This window comes from Pelodiscus sinensis, chromosome 8 (assembly GCF_052426305.1).
Source record: "Pelodiscus sinensis isolate ZL-2025 chromosome 8, ASM5242630v1, whole genome shotgun sequence".
Classification (NCBI taxonomy): Eukaryota; Metazoa; Chordata; order Testudines; family Trionychidae; genus Pelodiscus; species Pelodiscus sinensis.
This window is the reverse complement of record NC_143059.1, coordinates 52,037,265-52,056,216: the sequence shown is the minus strand read 5'-3', so window position 1 is coordinate 52,056,216 and position 18,952 is coordinate 52,037,265. Positions and strand designations below refer to the sequence as shown.

General features: G+C 42.2%; 1 protein-coding gene across 3 annotated transcripts in view; it reads right to left on the bottom strand.

Moving 5' to 3' along the window:
* ADAM12 (ADAM metallopeptidase domain 12) overlaps positions 1-18,952 on the bottom strand; it is a 308,214-nt gene that overhangs the window by 58,645 nt on the left and 230,617 nt on the right. The window lies entirely within an intron of this gene.

Sequence of the window (18,952 nt, the reverse complement as noted above, 5' to 3'; positions counted from 1 at the left end):
CACACACCTCATTTTATTAGAAAGAAGTTGTAGGTCTCTTTGCCTTCATCATGGTGGTCTCATAGTTTTCTTAGGGAAAACAAAGGAGAAAAATACCAAATGATTTTGGTTACAGCCAATTCTTGCCATCCGCAGGAAAGCAAAACTCTTCACTGAAGTCCAGGCCTAGGGACCACGAGTCTGTTCTCATTTTATACCAGGATGAAGCCAAAGTAAATACTGAAGCCATCTTATCATGGATTTACATTGCTATAATATGAGAATTTGTCTGCCCTGATTATTGTTTGTGGGCATGAATATTTTTACTTCCTTAAACTACTCACAGTGTTAGCAAACAAGTCCACAAACATGCTCTGCAATCCTCTGCTTTTACTTGAGGGGATTCAACTCTGCACCCACTGATGTCAATGGATGTTTACTGCTTGTTTCAAAGAGAGCAGGTTCTGACCCCTGAGGCTCACTGACTTCCATGGTATTTGGATCTGGTCACTGGTACATGACTGTGGAAATCATGTTATCACCCCATAAAGAATACAAAAGCACCTTTTCTCCACTGGGACATGTGCATGATTACACTAGATCTGGATTGTAACCAGGAGCCAAATGACATGCAAGCTGCCTTATTTCTCTTAAGACTTTGGACTCTATATGGCATCACTCTGCAATTAGGCAGTAATTCAGCATTACGGCAGCACAGGGAGCCGGACTGATAATAACTGGGCTTTGTTCCCTAAATGCTTTCTATCAACCACATATTATTAAGAACAGGGTATAATCTTAATAGGCAAATAAGATATTAAATGAAAGTCCCGTGCTACTGAATTACAGAATGTAATTAATCATGATTTCCAATAATGCAAAGTAGAAAGTGTTCTCAGAGCCTGGTGAGACCATGCCCAGAGATGCCAGAGAGAGGATCCTTTCTAGTTAAAGAAAAAAAACTGCAACAGATGTAAATGTAATGGACGTTTAAGTTCCTATGTTTATTCAGAAAGGTTAATTAGGATCTTAAGTAAGGTGCTGAGTACCTTCCACAAAGAATTAATTTGCTTCAATTTAAAATTACCTATTCATAGATTCTTTTGAAATAAAACAATCATCTCTGTAGCACAGGATGCAGATGTGCTTCTGAATAAGAAAATAATTTTTACAGAACACTTATGGGGCTTGACTTGCTAAACTAAATGCTGTGGTTCACTAACACATGATTTTAATAAGTTAAGAGGCATCTTCACTTAAGGAGTTGGTCTCTGGAAAATGTTAATGTCTAACAGGATAATGGTGCCAAAGAGAAACTATCAACTTTGAAAAGAGCATGAGAGAGGAGTCAGGCTACTTTTCAGAAGCTTTGGACTCTTAAGGGCACATCTACACAGCAGGGCAAAAGTTAAATTAAGATACACAACTTCAGATATGTCAATTGCGTAGCTGATGTCGAAATAGCTTAATTTGGCTTTTGGCATTGTCTACGCAGCAGGAAATCAAAGGAAGAACTCTCTTTCTTTGGCTACGTCTCTATAGCTTCCTTCTTCTGCAAAAGCCTATGCAAATGAAGTGAGGAATAGCATATTGCTACACTTCATTTGCATAATTAATTAGGAGCCATTTTTGCGCAACAGGTTTTTATGCAAAAAGATGCCGTCTACACAGCGCCTTTTTGCGCAAAAGCCCCCTCTTGCACAAGAGCCGTTCTTCCTCATTTTTTCAGGAAGAACGGCTCTTACAGAAAAGGGTTTTTTTGGTGCAAAAAGGCGCTGTATAGTTGGTGCCTTTTTGAGCAAAAATGGCTCCTAATTAATTATGCAAATGAAGCATGGCAATATGCTAATCCATGCTCCATTTGCATAGGCTTTTGCGGAAGAAGGAAACTGTGTAGATGTAGCCTTTGACTTCCCTTACTCCTTGTGAAATGAGGGTCATAGGAGTTGGAGTAAGAAGTCCTCCATCTCAACATTATTTCATAGTAATGGCTTGCTATATAGATGCGCATTTTGTTATTTCAAAATAACATTAGTTATTCCAAAATAATGCAGTAGTGTTGACGTATCCTTAGGGAAAACATGGAAGGGAACTGGAGGTAATGGGGGAAGAAATTAAGGACATTTTGGAAATATTCCTACCTAACCTTGCATAGAACTAGGAGAGATGAGCGTAACTGCAGATGCTTGACTGTATGTAGTGTGGTTACAGCTGTGTGGTTCACAAGATATTAGAGAGACAAAATGGACCATCTTCTGTTTGTGACAGAGGCACGCTTTTTGAGGCACACTGTCTTGACTGGTGATTCTTGACAACTCTTAGTTTGGTTGGAAAAACATCCTGTTGCACAGAACATCCTGTGTATGTGAATGCAAACAGGTAGGCAGACTTACAGCATTTCCAAATCCTGGTATAAATGCAAGCATGACACATGATTCACAGACTCTGTATGGAACACGGAAGGATATTTAACTAGGCATGATACTTGCCTCAAGCTGTGAATGTCTGAATTCTTGATCCTGCATTTTCTGGTAAGGCTTTATCTGAAACCCACCAACGTGAAGACAGAGACATATAAGGACATATATATTCAATCAAAATTTGATGTGGGAATCTGGATAATACATTTTATTTTCCTCTCTGCTTTTTTATAAACATAGTTTCAATAGCATGGTAAATTTGCTACAGCAGGATGCTGGTCAAAACTCTGAATATTTAGGATTATTATATTTCCCTCCACGAAGGCCCAGAATTGTTCACATGAATAGGAGGTGCATGCGTCCAGCACTGGTAGAACACAATCCTTATTTCGTATCAGTGACAAAATAATGTAATTGTTAATAGATGAGCTATCTCCCCCCCACCCCAAAAGGAACTTCAAGCTGTTTCCTATTTTTAAGTAAGAGACCCATTCATCTTCTGGCTTTTCCTGCTCTTGACAATCATTTCCTCAGCTGAAATCAGTAGTGCACATGTTATTTACTAAATAAATGAATAACTTTTTGAAAATATTTATTCTTCAACCACATAATCCAAAAATAAACAAACAATAAGACAATCACAACAACTGGAAACTGAGCATTTGAAGAATTAATTCATCTGTGGAGGGGAGGATCCTACATCCACTGAAGACACTGGGAATTTTCTGTGGAAGGAGGACTGGTCTCTGACATCACTCTCCTTCCATTGATGATACAACAAATCATTTAATATTTCTGCTGTTATGTTATGATGTTTTGGCTGTGTTATTTTTAAATTGTTTCAGCAGCAACATTAACTACTTGATGGGGGCGGGATTAAGAGCATTAGGCATATTATTAGTTTAAATGAATTTAAAGTTTGTGACAGTTGCTGAGGGAGTCATCTCATGGGACTGAAGACCTCCAGAGAACACATACAGCAGGCTTCTCCATGCTGCTCTGCCACAATGCTTCAAACCTGTTCTAGAGCAACCACCGCTACATATGAGAAGATACAGGTTGGACCTCCATAGTCCAGCATCCTCGGGACTTGACCAGTCTTGTATGAGGGATGTTGCTGGACCAGGAGAGGTCATTTCTAGGCCCCCTGCTACTGTAATGAGACATTCACTGTAGCAAGATGATGCTTTTAGTAGTAAGTGATCCTATTAGCGACAGTGCTGGGTTTTGTTCCGTTCATTATTTCAAATATAAAAGCCACATAAATGCCATCTCTTTTTCTATACATCTGCTTTTAAGTTTAGCCCTTGACAGTTTGTTCTTTTCATTAACTAAGTGAAGTGGCATCAAGTGGCCTTTAAGGAACACAGAATTTTCTGCTAATACGACTGTTGTCTATATAGTGCCCTATATAGATGTGCAGGCAAGAGAGTTTTGCATGAGTTCAAACTTATCTTTTCCATTTCAGGAGTAGACCTGCTAGAACAGGGCTGAGGAATATTGTGGTAGGCACTGTGCACAATACAGTATAAGAGACAGACCCTTTTCCACTCAGCTTATAGTCTGAATAGATAAGAAAGACAAAAGGTGAAGGAGCTCATAGAAGGCCATGCAGCACGTCAGTTGCAGAGAAGAGAGCAGACTCCAGATCGCCTCACTCCTAGTACAGTGTCCTAGCCACCAGACCACACTGCTGAGAGGCTGTCCACACCACTGAATATCACAACAGGCAGTGTGGCTTACTAGATAGAGCATGGGACAGGGACTACAGAGACCTCTATTTTATTCTGAGCTCTGCCACCAGCCTGTGGGTGATCTTGGGCAAGCCACATTGGGAAATCAAGGTGCTTCTGAAAAATCACACGAGATTCCTGTGAGTATCTTTTAGGCACACAAGAACTTGAAAACTCTGGTTCTGCTCCATATGCTTCCATTTCCCCACTGTAAAATTAGGATAATGACATCTCCTTTGTAAACGGTTTCTAAATCAGTCACTAAAAACTGCCATATGAGATACTATTATTAAAATATCTTATAATTCATAGCATGTTGCATCTTATAATTCATAGCATCCTTGCTCATGATGTCCTGAAGACTCTTTACTGTGTACACCAGACCTGTTGAACCTTGCTAAGAGGTCCTGTCCCCATACAACTTACATTCACAATAAAGACAAGGGAGAACGCACGCAAAGAGAATGGATAGAGGAAGGCAAGGGTCACAGTGACAAGATCATGTGTTTGTTCTGGTAGTTCTAGCAGAAGGCTGGACCTCAATTCATACCCTCACAAATCCTTAGATTTCACCACAGTGTCCACCAGTGCTCTTGTCCAGGGAAAACGTCAGTCACTTTCCAATGAGTGGCACTCCTAAGCCATCCTCCTGAGGACTGTCCCTGGACAATGGAGACTCCTAGCAAACCTCCCTTGTGTGACAAGTCTTATTATCTATGTGGCTCAGGTCCTTCTTAGAAAATCTTCTAGAATGGAAGATACTGTGAAAAGCTGCAGAGAAAACACCAGAGAGAAGAGCTACACCAGCATGACCAGGCTTCTCTCACTACTGCCTGAATCCCAACACCATGGCCCCTCAGTGCTTTGGGGAGCTGTGTATGAGGGTCCTACATGGATTGTTGATAAAGCTAGACTGGATCTATCTATCTAATCGCTAGACAGTTGGATTCTCTTATATTCTAATCAAGTCCATAGCATGTCAAATTCAAAGTCTCTGTCTTCCCCAGTCTTTTCCTAATCAGTGTGCCCCTTTATTTGATAAATAATCTGCTTAATGAATTCCACCATTTTTGCAGCCATTTCCAGTTGGCTATACGAGGTACTAGTTAAGACTCAAGTCCATGGATCAGTTACATCAAGGCAATAAAGGAAATTATCAATGCACGACGTGAAACCTGGAACAGCGGGTAACAGCATGTACAGGGCTCAATTAACCCAGGGGCTTTTGGAGCTAGAGTCCAGCATCCCAGGCTATGGAGTCCCTTCAAAAACATCCCTGGGCTGCCAAAAAGTCCAAAACTTTTTTTTGGGGGGGGAGGGGAGGGTTCTTAGACCAGGGACATGGTCTGTAGCAACTAAAGCCTGTGATAATCCATTCCTGCCTGGTGTGCTGCTGTTCCCCCTCAGTTGGGCTGTAGGCTGCAACTGCTGGTTCACAGTGTTCAGGAGGAAGCTCCATTCATGCGATGCCCTCACCAGCAGGCGCAGCCACTGAAGCTCCCATTGGCCAAGAATTGTGGCCAATTGGTCCTGCAGGTGAGGACAGTGTGCAAAGTCACCTCCTCCCCCATGGGCCATAGCCAGGGACATGGAGGCAGCTTCCAGGAGTGGTGCAGGACCAGGACAGGCAGGAAGCCTGCCTGAGCCCTGCTGGGCCACCAAACAGGAGCTGTCCAAGGTAAATTCCTTGCCCTCCAACCGCCTGTCCATGCCATGAATCTGCTCCTGCACTTTGGCCTGTCTTGGCCCCCCACCCACACCCTAATTCTCTCTCAGTACCCACACCACAACCCCCAGCCCTAAGCCCCCTCCTGCAACCTGACTTCTACCCAGAACCTGCATCTCCATCAGCCTCCTTCATTATATTAGGAAAAAGACTTGCAACAAGAGTCCCACACAATCTAATACCCCCAGGCCCACAGAAGAGCTAATCTGGCCCTGGGCATGTGTATGCATTATCACACATTTCTAGAAAAAAATGGACACTGTTCAGCTCAGGTGTTACTCCACATCTAATTGAGGTCAACAGTCCCATGCCAAGATGGTATCTGATCCTGTGACTCTATAGGCTTGATTCTCCCAGATACCACAATGGACACGCTTAAGTCACATTGACTACTGTGAGAGTACAGGATACTCAGCATCACACACAAGCATGCTTTCCAGGATAAAGCCCCAGCTCTCTTCAGATTCTCCTGGCTTCTCATTTCAGTAAATTGTGATTTTCTTTCCTTGCTTTACCAGTCACCAATGCCCCTAAACTCTTGTACTGCTTTGTAACATTTTGAACTTTAGTTGGTTTCCTTTGCAGCAATTTTATGTTACATGGATGCATTTGTTCTGAACAGATTTATTTTCTGTGCTCCATTTATTCTTAAAAACCTTCTTAAATCCCCCATACAGGAGCATTCAGAATATTCTGACTATCACTGCTTAGAATCATATTCCATAGTGTTTTTATTTCTATGAATTTTAGAACATCGCCATAACAGTTTTCCTCATCATGATTCCAGAACCTATATGCTGCCTTTTAATCCAGTTCTCTCTCAGTCCTTACTGATGTCCGATATTCTAATAAGGTTTATACGGAATCTTTCAGCCAGGGACCTGAAGAATTTTACAAGCAAACAATTAATTAAAATGCACATCACCCTTATGAAGATGGCTTAAATATCACCACCCTCTTCACAGAGAATGAGCTGAGTAACCATGCTGAGTTTAATGTAGGCTTAGTGGTCAGATTATTTAAGGTATTTAGATATCTAGATCCCATTGAAATCAATAGGAACTAGGTGCTTAAATACCTTCACACAGCAAAAATCAATGACAGAGAGAGAAACAGAATTCACAATTACTAGGGGCAGATCCTCAGCTGGTGTAAATAGTCCTTATGCCAATGACTCCATCAGGGTGTTGATTTCAATGGAACTATGAAATAGCTGAGGATCTGCTTCCAAACACGCAACCCCCCGACCCACTAGGCAACATTCCCTTTCAGTAAAAAGTCAACTTGGGTTTAGTTTAGCCTTCACGACAATGTTCTTCTCCTTTAGTAAGCTCTTTCCAAACTAACTTTTCAAGGCCTCATTTGAGATGTCTGAACATAGCAGGATGAAACTGCATTTGCTATTATTTGAATCTCTCAGGCTCCAAGTGTCCTGTATATAGCATCTTATGGTAATGAACTAAATAAGCACAGGGAATGCATAAAAGCCGTTATGCACTAAGCATGAGATAAAAACTCAACCTTATCTGATATCTAGACAGATGTTTAAATACTATAGATTTTCATCAAGAACATTATGTCTGACTTTGTATAACTTCAATTTTCACAGAAATCGTCTCAAGTTTGACAAGTGCTTTAAGGGGGATGTTATGTTGCAGTCTTCCATTTAACTGATGGGTCCAGTTGCAAATCCATTCATGTATTTCCTTAAAAAATATCAGAACCATGTAATAAAAATAGATCCCACAAGTCCAATGCAAGCAAATAGCTTGAATATCAGGGGCCAGATCTTGCTGGGTACTAAGGCAGCTTTATGTAGCTCAAGCAGAGAAATGCATTCCTTAACAGGCATACGTAGACATTGCAGACGCATCTGCCACTACAGAACCCTCTCTTATGCAATCCCACTCCGTATGGTAGGGACAGGGAAGAAGCTGGGGAAAGGTTGAGAGGCTGGAACATTCCTGAACTCCACTGATTCCTGGCTGCTGCAATGGGGCATAGGCAGGTTGCATGAATTAAAGCAGCCTGCTATGGACTAACTCTGCAACCACATAGTCCCAGGAGTGATTGGTGCATGGGGCATCTTTCTCCTGTATTTGGCTAAGGGATAGAGCTTTTCTTTTACACAATATTAAACTACAAATTTTGCTTCAAAGTAACCCAGTCTGTGACAAGTGACTTGCTTTTCTAGCTTATTTTTTACTCTCTCTCTCACTCGCTCTTTTATAGTTTTAATCCCTGGGGCATCAATAAAGTAGCACACAAAATTGGGCCATGTTGTTACACATAACATCAAAGCTCTCACTTGTATAGTTCATGGTCAGTAGTTTAAAAGTAAGCCTAGAATTCTTATATAGCTTTTGGCATGTTCTTTACAATATAGCTTTTACACTCCCAATATGTAATTGTGATGATCAAGCTAGTGGTTAATTGAATTGCTATGTGGCAATAACCGCTTGTGGCATTAATATGAAACTTTAGGGATTATAAAAAGAAAGCCTTTTCACCAAAATGTTTAAATTAGATTTCCAGTTTATATTCAAATAATAATCTCAGGAGTCTATATTGGATTTTCAGAACCTCTGGTAGATCTGACTTCTCCCGAGAAAACTCAACGTGAGAATTCACCTACCAGAAATATTCTGAAGGGCAGATTTACAATGCTGAATGCAAGTCTTTGGTGTAAAAAGTAGTAATGAAACATGGTTCAGTGATTCTGAAAAATACTTTTCAGCAAAGGAATAACACTTATGATTTTGTATAGTATACACTGTCATAGCTTAATATTTTTGCAGTCACAAAACTGCCAAGTAAAACACATTATTATGAGTTACTTTTACTTTGACAAATGTACAGTCAGAAAAGTTTTTTTCTTGATGAGAGGCCTATTGTGATTTTCATTCCTGTAGTCTAGAGGTGAAGCAATACTAACCAATTTATCAATCTTGACAGTATTCTAACTGTATTCTGGAGTTATCTGCCTCGCAAAAGCTCTTCGGGAATTGTGCTCAAACAACTGCATTTCCTGTTGGAACCAGACAGCCATGGAAAGTAGCTATAATCAGTTTGAATTTGCCTCTGGCTCATCATTTACTGTTTCCCTTCAGTCTGCTACCTCATCAATAAAAATTCACCAGATTGTTGAGAGTTTAGGTTACACAATTTATAATTTAGAACTTGATGCTAATCCAATGCTGACTACAGAAAAAATTAAAAAGGCAACAAATACCAGAGAAAGGGATGAAAAGGCCAGACCAATGATGATGTTATGGTGTGGAGAAAAACTGTAGCAGTCATGTTGTGCCCTATAGTGTTTACCAGCATCCAACGAAATTGTAGCTAGGAAGCCAAACTAGATTAAATTTGTTTAAATTTGTTGCACAAAACGGAACATCCTCACTAAGTGATAAGTGAATGAAGACAATGACTAATGTTATTCAAAATACACTGCTGACATTCTGTTTCCTACTGACTTTTTGGTTAGATTACAGGGACCCTGTCTGGAATGGCTTACACGTGTCTCAGAGAAGTGCCAGGTCTGTATTTCCTGACGATGGAATTGCATTAGGTCATGATATGATTTCAGAACTCAGACTTTAAAAAATCCATTTATAATGTGGTTTTGTCCTGTGAGGGACCACGGAAATAGGCTTTCATACCAGACAGTGGGAGCCAATTGGGGGCAAAAGCGTAAATGAATGTAGGAAATCACTGGTTGATTACATCAGCCCCCAGAAATGCTGAACAGGGATGGACCCAGGGTGAGGCAGAAGAATCCCAGAAAACTGGGATTACCATACCAAGTTTGCAAACCAAGCAAAATAAATCCATGAAGCTTAAACTCAGACACATTCATTCCCTATTTCCAGTGAAGGATGTTCCTGTCCTGCAAATGTACACCCAGGCACCATTGCTAGTAGCTTATTTTGTTAGCTATTCGCAGTGATGCACCTCCGGCCCATAGCTTTAATGAACTTGAAGTAACCCCCATGTTTGACATTAAGATGATGGTGGAGTACTTCCAGAAGTGGTGCCTGAAACCAAATCTAGGCAAATCGGTAGCCTTTGCTTTCCACCTTGAGATTAGAATTTCACAGTACACTCTAGCTAACAAGTTTTGTGGTAAAACTGCACTTGATTCAAAGAAAATGTATCTTGGGGCTATTTTTGACTACACATTGACCTGTCATGATCACTTCAAGAAAGGAGCCTCTCAAGCAAGGGCAGGCAAAATATGGCCTACAGGATCTGGCCCACAGCCCAGCAGGAGCCTCAGCCAGACTCCCTGCCTGTCCCTCCCCCACATGGCACTCAAGTAGCTGGCTTCAGGGACTGTGTGTGCATCTCTGAATGCTGTGAGCCTAGGGGGAGGGGAGAGAGGCTACAATAATCTTGCAGCTCCCATTGTCTGGTTTCCAGGTAATGGGAGCTATCTGTTAACAGGACAGGCATCACATTGCTCCTTTCCCCCATCTTGCCGCCTTCAGAGAAGCACAAATGGCCCCTGCAGCCAGTTGCTCTGAACAGTGTATGGAAGTGGGGCAGGTAGGGAGCCTGGCTGAGGAGCCTGCCAGGTAAGCACCTCCCAGCCAAAGTCAGAATCCTGCCCCACATAACCCATACCCTACACTGCCACTCCTGCACCCATACCCCTCCCACACCCTGCACTCCAAACCCCTGCCCTCAGTCATGACCCGAATCCCTGCACTCGCTCCTGCATCTCTGCCCCAGGTCACAGATCCCGCATCTCCTCCTACACCCTTCTTCCAGATTAGAATCCTCTCCTGCACCTATTCTCCTCCCAGACCCTGCACCTTCTCCTGCACTCCTGCCCCAGATCACAACCTCTGACCCCGACCCTGCATCCCAATCCCCTGCCCCAGATCACAACCCAAACCCCTGCCTAAGGTCACAACACCCTCCTAGACCTTTCACCCCCTCCTGCACTTCTCCTCATAGTCAAAATCCTCTCCTACACCCGTACTCCCTACTGGTCCCTGCATCCCAGTCCCCTTCCCCAGGTCACAACCCTCTCCTTCACCCAAACTCCCTCCCAGATCCCACACCCCCTCTAGCCCCCATCCCTTACCACAAGTTCCCTTCTGCAGCCAACCTCCATCCTGGTTCCCACACCTCCTTCATGGAAGACTGCGGCCCGTGACCATTTACCAATTCTCCCATCAAAAATTATTACCCACCCCAATCTAAGGTGAAGTCTCATTTCAAATTATTCAAAAGTTATTTGGAAAAAGCTGATGATCAAGGGCCCTGTCCTACAAACACTGGCCTTGGTTCTGCTGTAGTCAGTTGCAGAGTACTGTGCATCAGTGTAGATAAGAAATTGCCCTAATCAACTTGTGCACTGGAAGCTGCATCAAGCCATGTGAATTATCATGGGAACTTTAAAAATCAATACCTCTGCTGTGGCTTTTGTATCAGCAAACATTAAACCGCCATTTACCTCAACAATACCTGAAATAAAAAAAACCACGTTTGGCCACACGCAATCAACTCATGTCTCTGCATCTGGCCAGGAAATGGCAAAATGTCTGGACTTCATCTACCATTCCAAATTAGCACATTATTACTGTACCAAAAAGCGATCTTCCCAATTTTGACCTGAAATGCAGATTTTGAATCACACTGAACTACATCTGAACAAACCATGGAAGATGCAGCTACTTGACCCACAAGTTGAAAATCAACAGCTCTTTGTGTGACTGTGGTGAGAACATCCAAACCATCAAATCCCTCATAACAGAATATCCCACATAAGCACTCAAGGGTGAATTGGATATCCACAACATCCTAGAGGAGGTATTGACATGATTTATGGACTTACAATTGCATTTGTGGAATGGTGCTCTGCAGATCATAGAATCATAGAACACTAGAACTAGAAGGGACCTTGAAAGGTCATTGAGTCCAGTCCCCTGCCCTCACGGCAGGACCCAGTACCATCTAGACCATCCCTGATAGATGTCTATCTAACCTGCTCTTAAATATCTCCAGGGATGGAAATTCCACAACCTCCCTAGGCAACATATTCCAGTGTTTTAACCACCCTGACAGTTAGGAAGTTTTTCCTAATGTCCAACCTAAGCCTCCCTTGCTGCAGTTTAAGCCCATAGCTTCTTGTCCTATCCTTAGAGGCCAAGCAGAACAATTTTTTCCCTCCACCTTGTGATACCCTTTTAGATACCTGAAAACCACTAGCATGTCCCCTCTCAGTCTTCTCCTTTCCAAACTAAACAAGCCCAATTCTTTCAGTCTTCCTTCATAGGTCATGTTCTCTAGACCTTTAATTATTTTTGTTGCTCTTCTCTGGACCTTCTCCAATTTCTCCACATCTTTCTTGAAATGTGGTGCCCAGAACTGGACATAATACTCCAACTGAGGCCTAATCATTGCAGAGTAGAGTGGATGCCATGTGGAGGTTCATGGGGAAGACATAACAGCACTAGGTTCTGAAAAGAGCAGAACATTTAAAATAATGCCAGATGACTAATGCCGTGATTGATGTTCCTAGTAAGACTCACAGGTTAAGGTCAGAGGGAATTACTATGGCCTTTTAATCTGCATAAGAGAAGCCACAGTATTTGACTAAATGATTCTTGGATCCAATCTATTATTTCTGGTTGTGCTTCAGCAAATTCTCTAAAGGAGAGAGATGTACATTCTGTTAATAGCACAAAATGCCAGAGTGGACTATTTCAAACTCAGCTGTGACAATGCCTTGGGAGAGTTAGTTTTTTTAAGAGAACTGGGTTTATCCCTAGCTATTTGACCATAGTTGGCTTGAGCCTAGCCTTCAGAACAGTTGATCATCCAATAGTGGCTTGAGGGAATGAGGAAAGGACAAGACTTCCTGCAAGAAGGAACCTGCTCCATCCATAAAAAGGAGAGGGACCTGCTGGGAATTTAAAGAATTCCCTATGGACAGAGAGGACTGGGGAAAGACATCTCAACACTATGTAGATGACAAAGCCTGGCTGAAGTGACCTGCAGTGAGGGACATGAGCACAAGCCTTAACAGGAAGAGGCTCAAGGAAATTCCAGGCGGTAGGATCTGGGTTTGGAAAAGAACTGCTGAGCTCAGCCAGGGGCTGAACAAATTGTAGAGTTCCAGGAAAACTTGTTTTCAGTTGACACTTGAACTACTACATTCTCTTAATAAACCAGACTCCAAAAAAGAATGTTATTTGATTAGTAAATTACTTCATACAGCCTTGAGAAGGTCAAAAAGGGGAAAGTAAGAGAGCAGCAGGGGGAAATATGAGTCTCTGTCAACTTAGCAGCAATCAAGTCAACACTAAAAATAGGTGTGGGCATCTATATTTTTAGCCAGACAGTTAAAATAAAGGTTTTCACATGAATAACCTATAAAAGCCTCAGATTAGTGAAATTAGAAGAACTGTCCAAATCTAATTTATCTCTCACCATTTATTATTACTTCTAGTTTGCTCTTCACTTATCTAGGATGATGAAAATAGGCTAGTTAGTTTTAGTTTTGTATTTAGTCAGCATGAAGTCATCACCCATTTCTAGGATCAATCTTGGGGCATATTTACATTGCAGCTGGGAGGTCTGATAGCAGTACATGTAGAATACCTGTGCTAGATCTAAGCAGTGATGTCAAGGCAGTATGGACTTGTCGTACCTGCCCAGTACCATGGATGCATGCTTGAGCAGTTAGATCAAACTAGTTTAGGTATGTCCACCCATGCTAAAAGCAACCTTTCCCATTGCAGTGCAGATGTAGCTTAAGAGGAGAGGAATGAATCGAGTTGAGAACAATCCCATCTGGGTCCTTGGGTGGGCCAAACAAAACATTGCACTCAAAAGGAATCAAATGCTTCTCAAAGATCTAAAGAGGATCAGCATGGACATCTGGGGAGAAATCGTGATCTCATAGAGTTTGTGACTTTTGTTATTGACTTAATTGGAGCCAGGATTTCACACTTGGACTTTTATCCATTGCCAGGAGGATATTACTGACCAAGATTATTGCAGTCTCCATGGCATATTAAAAGAGATAAGTAAAATTTGGGCATTCCATTGGATTGCAGATATTTGCCACTATATTCTCAGTAATTTTATCCAAAAGAAGGAGACCATTTTTATTCTCTGTCATCCTTAAATTGCTGAAATGGAAAGCCCTCACATTTTTACAATTAGAAAACTTCTACAAGCACACACTGAGACTACAATACTTTGTCATTAGAAAAGAAAAAGACCCTTGTGCAACTTTGGTGGCTGTAATATGGGCAAAATGGACATCTCTCTCCAATTTTAAAAAATCTCTCTCAGACACAATGGAATCTGATTCCCATGACATCTGTAGCAAAAAAACAAAACAAAACAAAACAAAACAAACCCACAGCCTTAAATATCATTTAATTATTTTGATTCAGACATCCAAGTCAACATCAACTCCATAAGTAATTCATGGCATACAGCATACATCCAAGAAAGGAGCATCTGAATGACCTTAAGGATATACCCTTTAGGGTAAATTTCCACTGCTACATAGAGAATTCGGCAATCACCAATACCAATTAACAACAGAAATTGTGTGATTATTTCTCAGTGCACTGCACTGCATATTTATCCCTTCAGATTGAAATGTTCCACTGATGAAATGTAAAGCCAAGACAAAGGTAAATGGAAATTTTATATGATTTGTTCATATCGGTTGCAGTGCCAAGTAGGGGAAAAAGTCTCAGAGGGGTAGCTGTGGAAGTCTGTGACTTAAAAAAAAAAGGTAGTCCTGTAACACCTAAGGGTGCATCTACACTGTACCATTTTTTGAGATAACTAGCAGTATTTTGAAGTAACAATGTGAGCATCTACACAGCCATTCCATTATTTCAAAATAATTTTGAAATAATGGATAGCTTATTCCAAAATCTGTAAACCTCATTCTACGAGGAATAATACCAATTCTGAAATAGCTATTCTGAAATAAGGTGTGTGTAGATGCTTCACTGCTGCTATTTCAAAATAGCCCCTTCCCAGTGCCTTGCAGATAGCACACTTACATTAGGGAAGCCTGCCTTGGACTAATTTTGAGGCTTCCCTGCAATGTAGATGTGCTATTTTGAAATAAGCTATTCCGGAATAACTATTTAGGAAAAGCTTATTTTGAAATAGCCGTGCAGTGTAGGTATAGCCTTAGGGTGTATTTACACAGGAGGGCTTAACTCGAAATAAGCTATGCAAACTGAGATATGTCAATTGGATAGCTTATTTCAAAATTCTGAGTGTCTATACAGCACTTATTTATTCTTCCTCCAACTTCCCTTACTCCTCATACAATGAGGGTTACAGGAGAGTGAGTAAGAAGTCCTCCAGCTTGACAGTATTTCAACTTTATTTCAAAATAATTGCCTACTGTATATATGTGGACTAAATTATTTTGAAATGCGGCTAGTTTTTTCATAATAATGTTGCTGTGTAGACGTACCCTTAGAGACTAGCATATAGATATAGATATTGTATCATGACCTTTCATGGGGAAAAGTGTCTCTAACAAAGCTATTTTATGTATGTACACTATATTGACAAGACAAAATGTAGTTATACTTTTACATAACTGTCTCTCTGCTAGCAAAACAGTACAGATTTGGTTACACTAGGGTGATGAAAAGTCCCCATATTATCAAGACCATCCCAATATTAGGGGCTTTGTTTTATGTTTGTCCATGACAAAGCAATTATAGAAAATCACTGCTGTGAATCTGGATATGATCTGATTCTGGATAAATCTGGTTCTGATGTGGAATGCACCATATAAGTAAAATACTGTGGTCTCTAGCAACACAAATGTTGTCTACTAAATTGATTTAAAAGACTGTCTGCTACACAGTGCTGTGTTTTAACCACTGACAGTGACAAATTGCTGAGGAGGAATGGAAAATCTAGAGCCTGTTATAATTAATGCTACTAGCACTTGAACTGTAACCTGCCCAAGCCAATGAAATGTATCTATAATATAATTGAATTATTAGGGCTGTCAATTGATGTGTTTTAATGCCTGCGATTAATGCTCGGCAGGATTAATGCGTTAATTTTTTTAACGCACTAATCGCAGGCATTAATGCTGCATTGCCCCTTGAAGCACCACCCTGGTGCATCAAAGGGGCAGTGCATGAGGAGCCTGGGATCAGCAGGAGTCCCCAGCTGACCCTGGGCTCTGTGCAGCACTGCCCCTTTGAAACACTGGAGCGGCACTTCAAAGGGGCAGCGCAATGCAGAGCTGGAGATAAGCTGGGCACTCCAGCTGATCCCAGGCTTCTAATGCGCTGCCCCTTTGAGGTGCTGGGGTGGCATTTCTAAGGGGCAGTGCTGCACGGAGCCGGGGTCAACTGGGGACTCCAGCTGATCCCAGATTCCCACAGTGCTGCCCCTTGGAAACGTTGGGGCAGCATTTCCAAGGGGCAGCGCAGCATGGAGCTGGGGTCAGCTGGGGACTCCAGCTGATTGTGGGCTCTGTGCAGCGCTGCTCCTTTGAAACGTCACTGGTGTGTTTCAAAGGGGCAGTGCTAGCAGATCCCAGGCTTCTGCGGTGCTGCCCCTTTGAAATGCCACTTCATTTCAAAGGGGCAGCTGCACTGAGCCTGGTCAGCTGAGGACTCCAGCTGATCCCGGGCTTCCACAATGCTGTCCCTCTGAAACACCGCCGCAGCATTTCAAAGGGGCAGCACACGCGATTAATTGTGATTACATTTTTTAATTGAACGATTAATCACGATTCATTTTTTTGATCGCTTGACAGCAATATGAATTAATAATAAGGATGCCAAATGAGCACTGATAGTCTCATGGTTGTATACAGAGATTTTCTGGAAGCTAAAAGAAATGCTGATAAAAGTCTATGCTGTAATCTCATGGTTGTTTCCTACTAAAGGAAGATCTAGAATACAATGTACTAAATTACTAGGCATAAGAATATGTTGCTCAAGATTTTAAAACAGCAGTTATACTGCTGGCAAAAAAAAGCTAGTTTTGTCACAAGCAATTTATTAAATCAGTAATTCAACTTTAAAAAAAAAGTCTGCTTCCGTGCAGAGCTCAGGTAGGACTGTGCTGGAGACATAAACAGTTCCAGAATTTAATTAGGGTCTGTTTACATCTAAAAGATAATTTTATTTTCTTCAAATGGTTAAAGATATCATTCCAGATGGGTCCGCTGACTCTGCAATGTAACATCCTTCTGACCTTAGAGTCTATGAGTCTGTAAACAGCAGGTCTGAGAAATGCAAAGCAAAATCTTCTCAATAGAAAACAACCCAAGGGAGGTCAGGAAATTCAGAGTTAATTCATAACTGCTGATTTGTGTCCCACTTCCATTATTACTCTTCGCATGTTCTAGCACTAAACTTCAGACCAAATTTAAAAAAAATTCTTTAGTGTCGGGATAAACGGTTTTTCACTTCCAGATTCAAGCCGAGATTGGTACCAAAGCTAAAATGCTTTTTCATGGCACATCTTGCTGGAAATCTCACGAGAAAGAATATTTTCATAGCTCAGTTCTACAGACTCAAGAGATTCAGAAAGCTTGAAGAAGTGTACATGTTTGTAGCTACAGAATCAAAACTGACCCCGTGCTCTGATTCTCTTGAGGTTCATTTTTCTTTCTTCCAACAAGTGGTATTGTGTTGGAACACCTAATACATATGAGGGCAAGTTAAGTACAGGCAGTCCCCAGGTTACGTACAAGATAGGGACTATAGGTTTGTTCTTAAGTTGAATTTGTATGTAAGTCAGAACTGGCTCCAGATTCAGCTGCTGCCACTGAAACTGACCAGAGGCTGACTACAGGAAGCCGGAGGCAGAGTTGCTCTGCCCCCAGCTTCCTGGAATCAGCCTGATCAGTTTCAACAGCTGCTGAATCTGGAGACTGGGACAGAACAGCTGGGGCACTGCCCGGTAGGTTCCCACAGGACCAACCCGGCAGCACCCCAGCTGCTCTACCCGAGGCATCCCACAACAAAAGCCTGGTCTGCTGGGGGGGGGGGGCACTAGCTGCGCCCCCTCCCCCCCCCAGCAGACCAGGGAGACCCGAGCAAAGCCGCACAGGCGGAGGGACCCCGCTGCCCGTGCGGCTTTGCTCCTTTGCCCCTGAGCAAAGCCGCACAGGCGGCGAGATGCCGCCTGTGCGGCTTTGCTCCTGTCTCCCTGGTCTGATGGGGGGGTCCAGAAAAGCCGCTGGACCCCCCCAGCAGACCAGGGACACCTGAGCAAAGCTGCCGCCTGGGCAGCTTTGCTCGTTTGCCCGGGAGTAAAGCCGCCCAGGCAGCGGGACTCCCGCCGCCTGGGCGGCTTTGCTCCTGTCCCCCTGGTCTGCTGGGGGGGGGGGGTCCGCGGCTTTGCTGGACCCCCCCCCAGCAGACCAGAGAGACCGGGAGAAGCTTTTCTCGCCCCAGAGGACACGGGCGGCGACCCGCCGCCCGTGAGCTCCGGGGCGAGAAAAGCCCCGTTCGTAAGTGCGGATCCGACATAAGTCGGATCCGCGTAAGTCGGGGACTGCCTGTACAGTCTTAAGCATTTCTAGATTATTATTGATAATGAGTTTTAATTTAAATGTTTTAGCAGTAGTAGTGTAGTTTTTTTATTTAATTTTTATTGTTCTATGTCAGTCATAAAAACAAAACCCAGATGACAAACTAAGAAGGCTCCCCTCGAAATTTCTGAGTTGACACTACTGAGCAGAATGGATCCTCCAGTGAGCTTAACCAACAATTTATCATGCAAATATATATTTAGATGAGTTATAAATTCTATATTATTACCAGACTTCTTCTGATGCACATTCTCATTAATACTAGCAGGCAATAGAAAAGAGGGGAAGAGCAGCCCCCTCCCCCTGCCAGCACATTATCGGAAATAAGAGAACATAAGACGTATTATGTAACAACAGTGAATCTGATATTCAGATAGTTCATCAGGCAAACATGCCACCTTTATAATTCATATTGCTATCCATGTCATCATTTTTAAGAGAACAAGTGTAATAATTAGCCTTAGTAACTGTGGCTAGAATTTTTCAAAGGGCTCAACTTCCATTTAAATACCTAAATAAAAGGCCA